The 14,748-nt window shown below is 32.7% G+C and overlaps 1 pseudogene; it reads left to right on the top strand.

The window, feature by feature from the left end:
• The first annotated feature begins 9,788 nt into the window (after positions 1–9,788).
• LOC118607717 lies at positions 9,789–10,576 on the top strand (annotated as a pseudogene).
• Positions 10,577–14,748: the final 4,172 nt, after the last annotated feature.

Raw genomic sequence — 14,748 nt, 5'->3', positions numbered from 1 at the left:
ACAAGACTGGAGTGATTTAGATAAGTCGGGGAAATAGAGGTAGGTTCACAATGTGAAGCCAGAAGCCAGGATGTGGATCCCAACTCATCCCCTTGAAAGGAGCCTAAAGAAATCACCCCAAATGTTGCCTAAGGCTAGAGTTATAATAAAGCTGCAGTCCCAGGAAGGTAAAAGTCCAGACACACAGCCTTGGAACCTAGTATTAAACCAAGTTACCTGTTGGCTTTAACTGGATCTGTCAAGTCCCCCAAGATCACTACAAGACAGGAATCCTAATATGTTATTATTAAATCTAGTTTTGGACAGAGCCCAAAGGGAAAAGAACAAGCAACTATAAAAATGCCAAAATAAAGAGGAGAATACAGAGGCAAGTAAGGGAAAGGGGAAAAAAAAATGAGGCTACAAATCAAAATTCCAAAATACAAGAAGAAATATAATGGTATGAAAGAAAATCAACAAAGTAAACAGTTGAAACAGAAATTTACTCCACAGGGAATTATTTTTATATAATAATCTGACAAAAGGTCGAAAGCTTTCAAAAATATACATGAAAGCATAACTTTGACTAAAAGAATTAAGAAATAAAAATACATAGATATTTCTAAAGATCTGATATATTTGAAAATAAATGCACTTGAATCTTGGAAATTAGACATCTAATCTGAAAATTAAAATAATAACCTAAAGACTAGACCAAAAAAGCAAATTAGTAAAATATGAAATAATCTTGGGAAATAAGATAAAAGATACAGAAGATAGAACGTGATGCTTCCACATTTGTAAAATAGTATTTGCAGAGCAAGAGAATGGAAGGAATGGTGTGATGCAATAATTTGAAGCTATAATTATTGAGAATTTTTAAATTAGGAAAAGCTTGAATGTGGAGAATAAAAAGCACTTAGCACCTAATAGAATAAATTTAAACACATTTAGACATTTCATAGTGAAGATACAGAATTTCAAAGATGAAGAGATTATAGTAAAAGTTACAAATGACAGATTATCTACATATTAATAATAATTCAATTGAGAGAAGACTTCTGCCCAGCAGCATTTAATGACAAAGAAAAAGGGGTAACATCTTCAGAAGAAAAAAAAACCTCTCGATTTATCGTTTTTATTCAGCTAAACTTATGATTTAAGCTTTCAGGAAGGGTAAAGAAATTTAAAGTATGAAAATACTGAGAGAACCTTCATATAAATATGTATTTTAAAAACACCAGTTAGAAAATCTAATGGGGGAGAACTTCTTTGCAATACTAAAAAGTAAATAAAATACCAGACGAAAACTTATCAAGAAATATTCAAAATATATATGAATAAAATTTTACAACACTCTTAAGGACTAAAGATAGACTTGAGTAAATGGAAATACATACCACATTCTTGTATTGAAAGAATCAACATAATAAGGTGTCGGGTCTCATAATTTCAGGCAACATAATTCCAACTGTCTTAGTATTGTTTGAGCTGCTGTAACAAAATATCATAGACTGGATAGCTTATAAACAACAGAAATTTATTTCTCACATTCTAGAGGCAGGGAAGTCCAAAATCAAGGAACTGGCAGGTTCATTGTATAGAGATGGCCCGTTTCCTGGATGGCCATCTCCTTACTGCATCCTCACATGGAACAAGGAACAAAGGATCACTCTGTGGTCTCTTTTATAAGAGTAGTAATTCCATTTATTAAGGCTCTATGCTCATGACCAAATCAACTCCCAAAGGCCCCACCTCCTAATACTACCATCTAGGTGAAGATTTCAAAATATGAATTTGGAGGTAACATTAAAGCATACTAGATATCCTTTAAAATTAAAGCATTCTGATATTGGTGCATAGATACATCAAAAGAAAAGAATAGAAAATCTAGAAAACACCTTATTGTATATGAAATTTAAGTACACAATAAAAGCAATGTCTCAAACCACTGGGAGAAAAGATGGGCTTTTATTTAGTTGGTGACAGCTTGCTAGATAGCCTTATTGAAAAAGATAAACCGGAATCTACTCCTTATATTATAAATGAAGATAATTCTAAATGGATCAGAGATTTAAAATAAGCATATAAATGCCAGAGGAAAACATGGGTGAATCCTTCTATAATCTGAGAGTGGGGGAAACCCTTCTAACTATATTTTAAGATCCAGCAATAATAAGGGAAAAGGCTGATATATTAGATTACATTGGAAAAGAAAAAACAGCAACGCAGCATAAGTAAGATGATAAATAATAAACTGTGAAAGATATAAAACTTCAAAAAGTAAAGAAGAAAAGACTATCAATACCAGAGAAAACCTGGATAAATATATGAACAGACAATAACAGAAAAAAATTCAAATGGACCTTAATACTAAGACAGTTAACTCAAGATGAAAGACCATTTCATGCTACCAAAATTGGCTGAGGCTGTGAGGTAACATTGCTGGTGGTAGTAGAAAATAGAAAATCCCTATACAGGGAAATATGGCACTATCCTACAAAATTACATACGCACTTACCCTATAACCCAGCAATCTCACTTCCAAAATACATCCGTTTTAAAGATACATTGCCCAAAATGCAAAAAGATATATGTAAAAGGATATTCATGGAAACATTATTTATAATGATAGAGCAGGAAATGGTCCCAAATGTCTATCAATAGGAAAATGGTTAAATAAATGTGGTATTGAAAAGTGAAGTCAGGTACAAAAGGGATTAAGAAATAATTTCTTTATAATACTATGAATTAATCTTAGGATATGTTGTTTAGAGAAGAAAAGTAAGAAGAAAAAAACAGTACAGATGCCATTTTTTATCTAGGAAAGGGGAAATATTAATTATAAATGTGGAAATAGGAGCTAGATTTTATTGAAAATACCTTGTTTTGTACAGTTGACTTTGAAACTATATAAATATGTTATATATTAATAAAGAAAAAATTAGATCAAAAAAAGCAATTTCTAAAACTGAAATTAAGATGATATTTTTTACATGTATACAGTTGGTGGCATAGCCACATAGAGGGATTGTACTAATTGACTTAAAAGCACAGAAATTTGATCACACATCCTTAGTAGGGACAAAACCAAAGGACAAAAACAAAAATAAAAACAACAAAAGAAACTGCAAAATAAACTAAATCTAGTTAGTAATTATATTGATGGTAATATTGATATTGTTATTCTGAGATTGTTGCATATTTATTGTTAGATAAAACAAATAATTTGCTGGTTTGTTCTGAGATTGTTGCATATTTATTGTTAGATAAAATTTGCTGGTATCATCATAATTTTGGCCATGGGAGAAAGAAAATACAGATGCAAGTTCAACGAGGTTAGGTAAAACCTATAACCCTGATTTTGAATTGGAAGTATCATTATGAACTCAAGATACATTTTCTTTTAGAAAAGAAAATATTTCTTAGCTTTGTTCACTAAAAGTCCTAGAAAAAAAAAACAAACAAACCAGAAGTAATAAGCCTACCCTTTATAGCCCATATTGTGGTCTCTAATTTCCCATTAAAAGAAACAAAGCTCCTGGTCAAGAAATGTATGAGATGAGCCTGAACATAAAGCAAGAAACTGTCAAAGAATACTAGGATTATGTCTTTAGGACTCAGGAATCAATGTATATAGGTTTCCATGGATCAAAGATGGTCTGTCTAAATATCAAGAAGGATAAAAATATGCAATAGATTTACATCCATGAGTTTATAAGAATATTTTTAACAATGTTCTTTGGTCATCCTCAAAGGATATTGGAGAACCAATGTACTATTTTGAATTGACAAGGGGGGAAATCAAAAATTAATTATGCCTTTCCTATATTAACTGTACCTCAGGATGAACAAGTTTTACCTATAAAAGTGTTGCAACTAATAAATGAAAAGGGAATAACAAAAATAAAGCATCATCATTGTGTAACTCCTATTTAATTAATGGATATAGGTAATGAGCATCAGTGGCTGTTAATGGCATAGAATGAGGGACAACCGGACATTATGTGCTTTCTAATGGAAGTATACTGTACTACTGATGATATGTGTATAAATTTAACTATTAATTTAAAATAATTATAATTACCTTTTGTATTTAAAATGGATATAAAATTAAAACGCTGAACAAAATCAAGATTAGAGAAATGTGTTTACTGGGTAGTAAAAGCAGACTAAGGACCTTTCCATGGTTGGGGTAAGGATACAGATATTGAATAACTTTAATCTTTGTTAGGATACTTAAAGAAGAATGTGTATTTTATTTTATTTATTTTTTATTCCCCTCCCTCCACTTCCATTCATGACCTATAGATGTTGCCATTTCCCCTTAAGAACTGGATTTCTAAAGGAGGGGCATCTCCTCTCACACAATTTCAGCATGCACTGGGGGGTGGGGGTGGGGAGCGGGGCGCCTGGTGCCCCCGGAGGCCAGGCGCACCCAAGGCCTGGTCTGTGGCTCCACCTGGGGTGCAAACCCAGGACTTTCTGTGTATAAAGCAGACGTGCTAATCACTACACTATGGAGCCACCCCCAGAATGTGTTTTTTAAACTTTGAAGATAACTAATAAAGGAATAAAAATTTTAATAGTCTCCAAAAAAGCAAGTGGAAAATTTTGTCTATTGAACAGAAGGTATGAAAAAAAAGCAAAAAATAATTGGTTAATAAAAAATGCAAAATAAGTCCAAATACATTAGTAATAAAAATAAATGAAACAGATTATACTATTTTATTAAAAGAGCATGACATTAAAAATTCAACTACATAAGACATACTAAAAAACACCTCAGAAATGTTAAAAACAAAGGAATGTAAAAATATATAGCTGCAAATATTAATGATAAAAAGATGCAAAAACTTAATTAATACGAGTCAAATTAGAATTTGAAGCAAAAAATACTAATTGGAATAGAGATAATTTGCAATAACATGCAAATTCTACCAGAAAGATTTAAAAGTTAACTAGTATGCAATTGACAACATTGCCTCAAGTCATATACAACAAGAATCTATAATCAAAATGAGAAATTTAAAAACATCTCTATCATAAACTGATAGAGAAAGCAGGCAAAAATTGTCGAGGATATAGAATCTTTGAGCACAAAATTAATTTGCAGAGAATAAATATAAAATGTACATTACTTCCAAATATAAATAGAATGTTTTTAAAAATTAGTCATGTACTAGAACTTAAGGACTTGTGAAAATGTGTAAAAATCTGTTGTCATATTTACCATGTTTTTCCCTGATCACAATAAATTGAATTAAAAATTAGGCACAACAAAAATGCTGGTTAAAAGCACAACAATTTTGTAAACTTAAAAATGCTCTCAGAACTGACTCATAATTAACAAGACTGTAATAGAAATCACAAAATAGAAATTTAGAAGTGAATAACAATGAAAGTACTACATTTAAAAACTGGTGATGTTCAGCAAAAACAGAATATAAAAGGAAATTTGTAGTTTAAAATGTATTTATTTAAAACTGAAAGAGATCGAAAATAAAGAGATTAATTGTAAGTAAAGGAGTTAAGTGTTCTGTTCCAGAAATCAGAAATGACAAACTTCCAATTAATATGAAAGAAACAGAATTTATGGGAGTAGAAAAAAATTTTAAATTGCTTCCTTGAAACAAGAACAGAAAGCTATATATATATGAGATTCAAGAAATAACAAGAATAAAGAAATAAAAACATAGAAAAGCCTTAATAAAATGGTTAAAGTACAATGTTGAGAAAAACCTCCCATTAAACAGAGAAAAAAAGATAAATTTAAGAAAATAAGAGGTAAAGAATAATTAGGGAACCTGATGAGGGAGTCTAACATCTAAAAAATAAGAATTCTTAAGGAAAGACAAAGAAGCAAAGATCAAGAAAATAGAGAAGAAATCATCAATGAAATTATTTTAAAATGTGTCCCCTATCTGAATAATCCATGTTTCACAAGTAAATGGATTCACTAATTTAAGGGCTCAAATCTAGGCATGTCTTCATAAAATTTCAGAACACTAGAGACCCTACAGCTGCCAGAGAAGAGAAAAGAAGAGGGCTTAACAACAATGTTCAAGGTTCAGAATGGCATTGACCTTCTTACCAGTAATAATGAAAGCCAAAAACCAACAAAGCAGCATCACTTTGAGAAAATAATTCCAATCTAGAATTTAACAAGTAGCTAAACTGTCAAATAAGTATGAGGGTAGAATAAAAAAATTTTCCTCCAGACATGCAAGATCCTAACCATTTTGAGGGAATAAACTAAGAAAGAATACATGGGATTCAGGCAATGGTGGCTGAGGGAAGGTAATGTAAGAGGGAAGGAAATCCCCAATAGATTGGTGGACTGAAATCTCAGAGGAGAAACTGTAGAGCAGGGAGAGATTCAGCAGTTTCCAGAAGAGATTTCTTCAAGAATATAAAATTGATAGAGTCTAATATATGTTAATATATTATGAAGCTATTTCTACAATGGAGCAAAATTTGAGGCTGAAACACTTGCAAACAAAACAAAACAGAGATATTAACTCCAGAAAACTATATATATATATATATATATATATATATATATATATATATATATATATATATATATGATATATATATATATATATGCAGAAAAGATTACTCCAAGATAAATAACATTTATATAGTCCTAATAATATTTATAATTATGGTTAAATGACTATCATTTAACCAAAGTAACCATATATCTTCCCTGGAAAGAAAGGTCACAGGAAATAGATATGTATGGCGGGGATAGAGTAATGGTGAAAGATAACTGAACACTGAAAGCAATATCCTGTATTGGGAAATCAATATAAAATGTTTAAAATTTCACAAGAAAGAAATAGTAATAAAACACACACACCAATGACAACAATTAACTAAAGGAGTTGAAAATAGTTGCTTCTGGGGAGCAAGAATGGGAAAATGTGACAGATGTCTTGTTATGAAACAATCTATTTGCACAAGTATATGACTTTCCAAGTATATGCATATATAACTTTGATAAAATATATATAATAATAAGAAAAAGAACATTGTAAAATAAGTTGGAATAAAGAAGACAAGAACAGTAAAAGTGAAGTGGAAAACAAAGAAATATATAGGATCAACAAAACTAAAATTTTTTTTTTTAATTTTTAAAATTGGGCATATGTCTCTGGTAATACTGAACAAAAAAGGTGGGAAAGTAACAAATATTAGGAACAATAAAGAGATATAACATTACAGAGAGAATTTTCTAACATTAGAGGTTATTTAAGAAAAATATATAAAAACATTCGGAAACAAACAAAATAATTTCTAATAAAACATAAATTATAATAATTAACAATGAACTAAAAGATATGAATTAACCAATAAAATTTTTAAAAAAAATTAAATTGGTAGAATCTTTAGAAAAATAGCATAGATAGTAGTGGCTTTGTTCATCTGCTCTCATGATCACATCAAAGTTATGACAGACACATGGAGCAAACAGCAGAGTCACCTGGGGTCTAGGTGAACAAGCCATACAACTAAGAAGAGAAATAAGAAATCACCCTGCAACAGGAGGTGATAGGATAGGGTGAGGACACAAGGCTGCCCTATCCCAAGCAGCTAAGTGGGGCAAGGGCTGCGGCAGCTGGCAGCTGTAGATGTTCCTCTTAAAGGGGCCATGTCCACGAGTAGTGATGGACTCACTTACTCACTCTGAGCACCAGTGCCTGGTAAGATGCTGGGTGGGGGGCACCAGGGACTTAAAGGGGGACACTGGGTTGTTGGAGGGAAGGCTAGAGGTGAGGCTTTATCTTGGCAAGAAGTGCTGGTGGTATCCATTGTTCCTCTGTTGAGCCCACCCCCTTCCCACTGTGTGGATGAAGTGCCGCCATAGCTGAGACATCATAGAATTGGATAGCAGAGGTCACTCCTACACAGTAGATCTCCTGAAACTCTGCCTCCCCAACACACGGCCCCACTCAAGCCACATCTAGTTGTATCCTCAGTGAGTCTGGTGCTCCTTACTTAGCTAACGTCAATACAGTGGTGGCAGCTGACTTCGGTTTCTGGTGTGGTTTTTTGAGGCAACTATAAGGACAGCATCTGCGGATTGCTTGCTGAATCTTAACTAGTGGCCCTGGAGGTACACAGCTTGGGACTAAACTTGGCCTGCTGCTGAACCCCTCTCAGAACTATGCCTCTAGACACCTACTACACAAAAGCACACTAATAAGATCGGGAGACTTAGGAGCTTTGCCTAGTACATAGAAACAGACACAGAAAGACAGCCAAAATAGGAAGACAAATAAGCAGAAACTATATGAGAGAACAGAACAGAGATCCAGGAATAATGGAGTCAAGCAATCTAACAGATGCAGAGTTCAAAACACTGGTTATAAAGATGCTCAATGAACTTAAAATTGTAGATGAACTCAGTGAGAACTTTAACAGAGAGGTAAGAAACATAAAAATGGAAATAGAAATTTTAAAAGGGAACTACTGAGAAACAAAGAATGCATTGTCTGAGATGAAGAGTATGTTAGAGGGAATTAACAGAGTGAATGAAGAAGAGGATCAAACCACAGCTATAGAAGATGGGGAAGCCAAGGTCACCCAATCAGAATGTCAAAAAAAGAAGCCAAGAATATAATAATTTAAGGAGTCTAGGACAAAATTAAGTGTAAAAACATTTGTGTCATAGGGTATCTGAAGGAGAAGAGAGAGAACAAAAAGCAAAAAAGCTTTCTGAAGAAATAATGATGGAAAACTTCCCTCACTGGTGAAGAAAATAGACATACAACCCCAGAAAGCTCAGAGTCCCAAGAAAGAGGAACCTAAAGAGCCCCAAACGAAGACACATCATAATTAAAATGCCAAAGTTTAAAGACAAAGAGACAATCTTAAAAGCAGCAAGAGAAAAGCAGTTAGTTACCTACAAGGGAGCACCCATAAGACTGGCAGCTGATTTCTCAAAAGAAACTTTACAGGACCAAGGGACTTGGCACAAAATATTTGACATGATGAAAACCCAAGATCTACAACCAAGGATACCCAGGATAGTTATCATTTAGAGTCAAAGGACAGATAAAGACCTTCCCAGACAAAAATAAGCTGAAAGAATTCATCAACACCAGGCCACTATTACAGGAAATGTTGGAGGGACTTCTTTAACAAGAAAAACTATGTATCAAAATCGGGAATAAAAAATGGTAATAACTACATATCTATTAACTATTGCCTCAAATGGAGAATGCTGATAGGATGGCTGAATGGATAAGAAAACGAGCCCCCCGACATATGATGCCTACAAAAGACTCATTTCAGATTAAAAGACACATACAGACTAAAAGGAAGGGTTTGGAAAAAGATATTGCCTTGATGAACCTAGAGGGCATTGCACTAAATGAAGTCAGATAGAGAAAGACAAATACCATGTGATTGCACATATGTGTGGAATCTAAAGAACAAAATAACAATAACAACAAAAATGGAAACAAGCTCATAGATACAGAGAATATTTTGAGGGCTACTAGATGGGAATAGGAGGTGGTGAAAAAGGGTTTAAGAAGTACAAAGGGATAGATACAAAATAGTCAGGAGATATAAAGTGTAATATAAGGAAAGTAGTTAACAATGCTGTAATAAATATGTAAGAGGAAGAGAGGTACTAGATTTAGTGGGGTGATCACTTGAGCTCTAATCACTATGCTGTACAACTGAAACTAATATATTATTGCATGCCAAATATAATTGAAAAAAACTCATTTAATTGTACAATGTAAATATGAGTAATTTATTGTCTATTATATTTCAATAAAGCTGGGAGAAATAAAATAAAATAATAAAGTAAAATAAAAATTCGACTGGTAACAGATGTGTTATTCAAAAGATATGCCTAGTTTAAACTGTGTTCACAGCCACCACAGCACCACTGTTGCTCTCTAACACCGGCACCGCCTCTAATTCACTGAGCTCCAATGGAAAAGAAAGAGGGTAAGTAAGGAGGTTTCTACATCATGGCTCATACAAAGCAGACTGCCCGCAAATTGACCAGTGGTAAAGCACTGAGGAAGCAACTGGCTACAAAGGCTGCTGACAAGAATGCATCCTCTACTGAAGGGTTGAAGAAACTTCGTTGCTACAGGCCTGGTACCTGTGGCACTCTGTGAAATTAGACATTATCAAAAGTCCACTGAACTTCTGATTCACAAACTTCCTTTCCAGTATCTGGTATGAGAAATTGCTCATAACTTCAAAACAGATCTGCTCTTCAAGAGTGCAGTTATTGGTGCAATTTAAAGGAGGCAAGTGAGGCTTATCTAGCTGGCCTTTTTGAAGCACTAATCTGTGTGCTATCCACGCAAAACATGTAATGATTATGCCAAAAGACATGTCAACTATGTGGAGAATTGGCTTAAGAATCCACTATGATGGGACACATTCATTCTTTAAAAAAAAAGTTCTCTTCTTCCTGTTATTGGTAGTTCTGAATGTTAGAAATTTTTTTCCATGGGGTCAAAAAGTACCTCAGTATATGATTGCAAGTGGAAAAATAGGGGACAGAAACCAGGTATTGGCAGTTTTTCCATTTTCATTTCTGTGTGAATTTTTGATATAAATGCGGGGACATAAAGCATTAATGAAAGTCAAAATCAAAATGTTTCAGTGAACAAGTTCAAGCAGTTTAACTTTATAAAATTATAAATAAATTTGTTAAATTTGTATGGACAAAGCTGGCATTTGAATTTTTTTAAAATAAGTAAATTTCTTATTGCTAGCAACTAAATGGTGATTGTAGCATTTTTATCATACAATAGATTCCATCCATTCACTATACTTTTCTGAGTTGTCCTACATGCAAGTACATGTTTTTAATGTTGTCTGTTTTCTGTGCTGTTCCTGTAAGTTTGCTATTAAAATACATTAAGCTATAAAAAAGATATGCCTAGTTATTTTTATAGGCAAGTTTTATCAACTCTCAAGGAATATATTCTCCTTGTGTTATACAAACTGTTTTGGAGAACATAAGAAGGAAAGCTACTGGACTCATTTTATGAGACTAATAAAACCTTGATACCAAAATTGGGTAAAAGATAAGACAAAAAATTAAACTTACAGATCATTCTCCCTTATAAACATACATATTAAAGTCTTAAAAACTTACTAAGTTACTGACTTAGTGAAACCGAATGTTAAAAATATTTATTATACCAAAATATCAGTTTCCTATTGCTGTGTAACAAATAACCACAAAACTTAATGGTTTAAAACAACACTCATTTATTATCTCATTATTTCTGTAGATCAGAAGATCAGACAAATCATCTTCCTAGGGCCTCACAAGGCTGCAATCAGGTTGTCAGCCTGAACTTGGGTCTCATTTGAGTCTTGGAGTCCTCTTCTAAGCTCACGTGATTGTTGCAAGAATTCATTTATTTGTATTTGTGGAATTTATGATGGTTTATTTCTTCAAGGGCAGCCAGAGAATCTCTCCAACCACTAGACCCTCTATTAAAGGGCCTGATTAGGTCAGAGCCATCCAAGATAATCTATCTCTCATTTCATTAACTTACAGTCAATTAGAGACTTTAATCATACCTGAAAGATCCCTTCACGTTGCCATGTTCTATTGGTTAGAAGCAAGTTTCAGTTTTCACACACACACACACACACACACATACACACACACACACACACACACACACCAGGGAAGGGAATTACATAAAGCATGGCTACCAGGTAATGGGAGTTACACAGGACATCTTAGAATTCTGCCTACCACAAACAAGTAGAGTTTATCCCAGGAGGATGAAGATGAATTAACACAGGAAAAAATCTATCAACGTAATAAATATGACATATTAACAGATAAAAAAGAAATATATGGTTATACAGAAAAATATTGAAAACACATTCAATAAAATTCAACACTCATTCAGAAAAAAATTCTTCAGTGAATTCAGAAAAGAAGGTAATTTCTTTAACCTGATAAAAGCATCTATCAAAATTTATGGAAAATGTTTCCAGTCCAGCATGTAAGAAGCTTGAACTTACATTTAGGGGAACACCAGAAACCATGCAAGTAGTAAGAGAGTGAAATGAACTACTTAAAGTGTTGAGAGAGAGAGAAAAAAACCTAGAATTCTACACCCTGTGAAATTACTATTGAAAAGTGATAGAGAAATAAATATTTTCTCTGGCAAACAAAAAATTGAGGTACTTTGTTGCCAGTAGACCTGCCCTGAAGAAATGCTAAAAGAAGTTCTTTAGAAAGAAGCAAAATAATAATAAGTCAGAAACTCATATATAAAGAAACATCAGAGAAGAAATAGTGAAGGTAAAACAAAACATTTATTTTTCTTATTTTTAATTTGTCTAACAGATAATAGTTGGTTCAAACTAATTATGGCAACAATGCATTCAATTATGTGTGCTTAAATGTGTGTGTGTATGCTTATGCATTTTTATATATAAGTGAAAGAAATGATATAAAGGACAAGAGGGAAGAATTAGAATTATTTTGTTACTATCTTGTCCTCACACTATCTGTGAAGTGGCATAATGTTATTTCAAAATGGACTTGGCTTAGTTCTAAATGTATATTGCAAACTAGGGCAAGCACTGAAAAAATGAAATATAACTGATATGCTATGAAAGGAGAGAAAATGGAATCATATAAAATGCTTATTTAAAACCACAAAAGGCAGAAAAAGAGTGAAAGTCAAGAATAGAAACAAAGAACAAGGGCAACAAACACAAAACAGTAACAAATACAGTAGGCGTTTATTAATACAATTATATCACTTTGAATGTCATTTGTCTAAATGTACCAGTTAAAAGAAAGAATGTCAGAGTGAATCAAAAAACATGACCCAACTAAATGTTCTCTACAAGAAACCCAGTTTTTTTTTATTGAGTTATATTTGACACACAATGTTGTGTAAGATTAAGGCATAGAATATATTGATTTGATACATTTATTATACATTTATTGATACATTTATATTGCAACATACATAGTAGCATTAGTTAACACCTCTATCGTATCACATGATTATCATTTCTCCTAGTATTGAGAACACTCAAAATCTAGTCTCTTAACAAGTTTAATGTTTATAATACAGTTTTGTTGTCTATAATCACTGTATTGTGACCATAATCACTATAATGTTATATTGAGGATTTATTTATCTACTAGTTATAAGTATGTACCCTTAAAAAACATCTCTCACCTTCCTAGATCCATAGCCCCTGGTAACCACCCTTTTACTCTATGGTTTAATTATTTGTTTTTTTTAGATTCCACATATAAGATATTCCATATAGTATTAATTTTTCTCTGACTTATTTCACTTAGCCTAATGTCCTCATGTTCCATCCATGTCATTGCAAATAGCATAATTTCTTTTTTTCCCTCATGGCTAAATAGTATTCCATTAATCCTTTGGTAGACACTTCTTTATCCATTCTTTATCCATTCATTCACTGATAGACACTTAGGTTCTTTCCATATTTTGGCTACTGTGAATAATGCTACAGTAAATATGGGAGTACGTACGTCTCTTTGGTAACCTGTTTTTATAACCTTTAGTTTTATTCCCAGAAGTGGGATTGATGAATCAATGGGATGCTGAATCATATGGTAGTTCTGTTTTTAAATTTTGTAGGAACCTCCATGCTGTTCTCCATAGTGTTTGAACCACTTTACAATTCCACCAAGACTGGCCAAAGGTTCCCTTCTCTCCACATCTTCACTAACACTTGTTATCTCTTGTTTTCTTGATGATTTCCATTCTTGCAGTTGTGAGGTGATATCTTATTAAGGTTTTTATTTGTATTTCCCTGATAATTAGTCATGTTGAGCACCTTTTTAGGTACCTATTAGCCATTTGGAAACCTTCTTTGAAAAAATGTCTATTTATTCCTCTGCCCATTTTTCAACTATATTGTTTGTTTTCTTATTCTTGAGTTGTATGAGTTCTTCATAAATTTTTAATGTTAACCCTTTAATACATGGTTTGCAAAATTTTTCTCCCATTATGTAAGTTGTTTTTATTGTTGTTAATTGTTTCTTTTGCTGTGCAGAAGATTTTAAGTTTGATGTAGTCACACTTGTTTATTTTTTTCTTTTCTTTTGTGCTTTTGGTGTCATGTTCAAAAAAGTCATTGTCAAGAACAATGTTGAGGAACTTCTTCCCTATGTTTTCTTCTTGAAGATTTACAGAAGAAACCTACTCTAAATATAAAGACACAAATAGATTAAAAATAATGGATAAAGACATACCATGCTAGTACTTTTCAAAAAAAGCGAGGGCAGCTGTACTAATTTCAGACAGAATAGTTTTTAGAGCAAGAAGTTACCAGGTGTAAAGAAGGGCATTACATAATAATAAAGGGGTTTTCTCTACGAAGACGTAATTCTTCATGTGCCCAACAACAGAGCATCAAAATATATGAGGCAAAAACTGATAAAACTTCAAAGAGAAATAGATGACTCTCTCATACAGTTGTTGAATTCAACATCTCTCTATCAGAAATAGATATACCTAGCAGGCAGAAAATCAGTAAGGACATAATGGATTGAACTCAACACCATTAATCAACTTGGTTTAATTGTTATCTATAGACTACTTCATCTAACAATAGCAGAATTCACATTCTTCTCAAATCCACATGGAACATTCACCAAGACAGACAACATACTTGGACATAACAAATTTAAAAGAATCAAAATCAGGCTATGTCACCACTAGGATACAGTGGAATTAAATTAGAAATCAATAACAGAAA

Source organism: Rousettus aegyptiacus, unplaced genomic scaffold (assembly GCF_014176215.1).
Source record: "Rousettus aegyptiacus isolate mRouAeg1 unplaced genomic scaffold, mRouAeg1.p scaffold_m13_p_9, whole genome shotgun sequence".
Classification (NCBI taxonomy): domain Eukaryota; kingdom Metazoa; phylum Chordata; class Mammalia; order Chiroptera; family Pteropodidae; genus Rousettus; species Rousettus aegyptiacus.
This window is presented reverse-complemented; position numbering and strand designations above follow the sequence as displayed.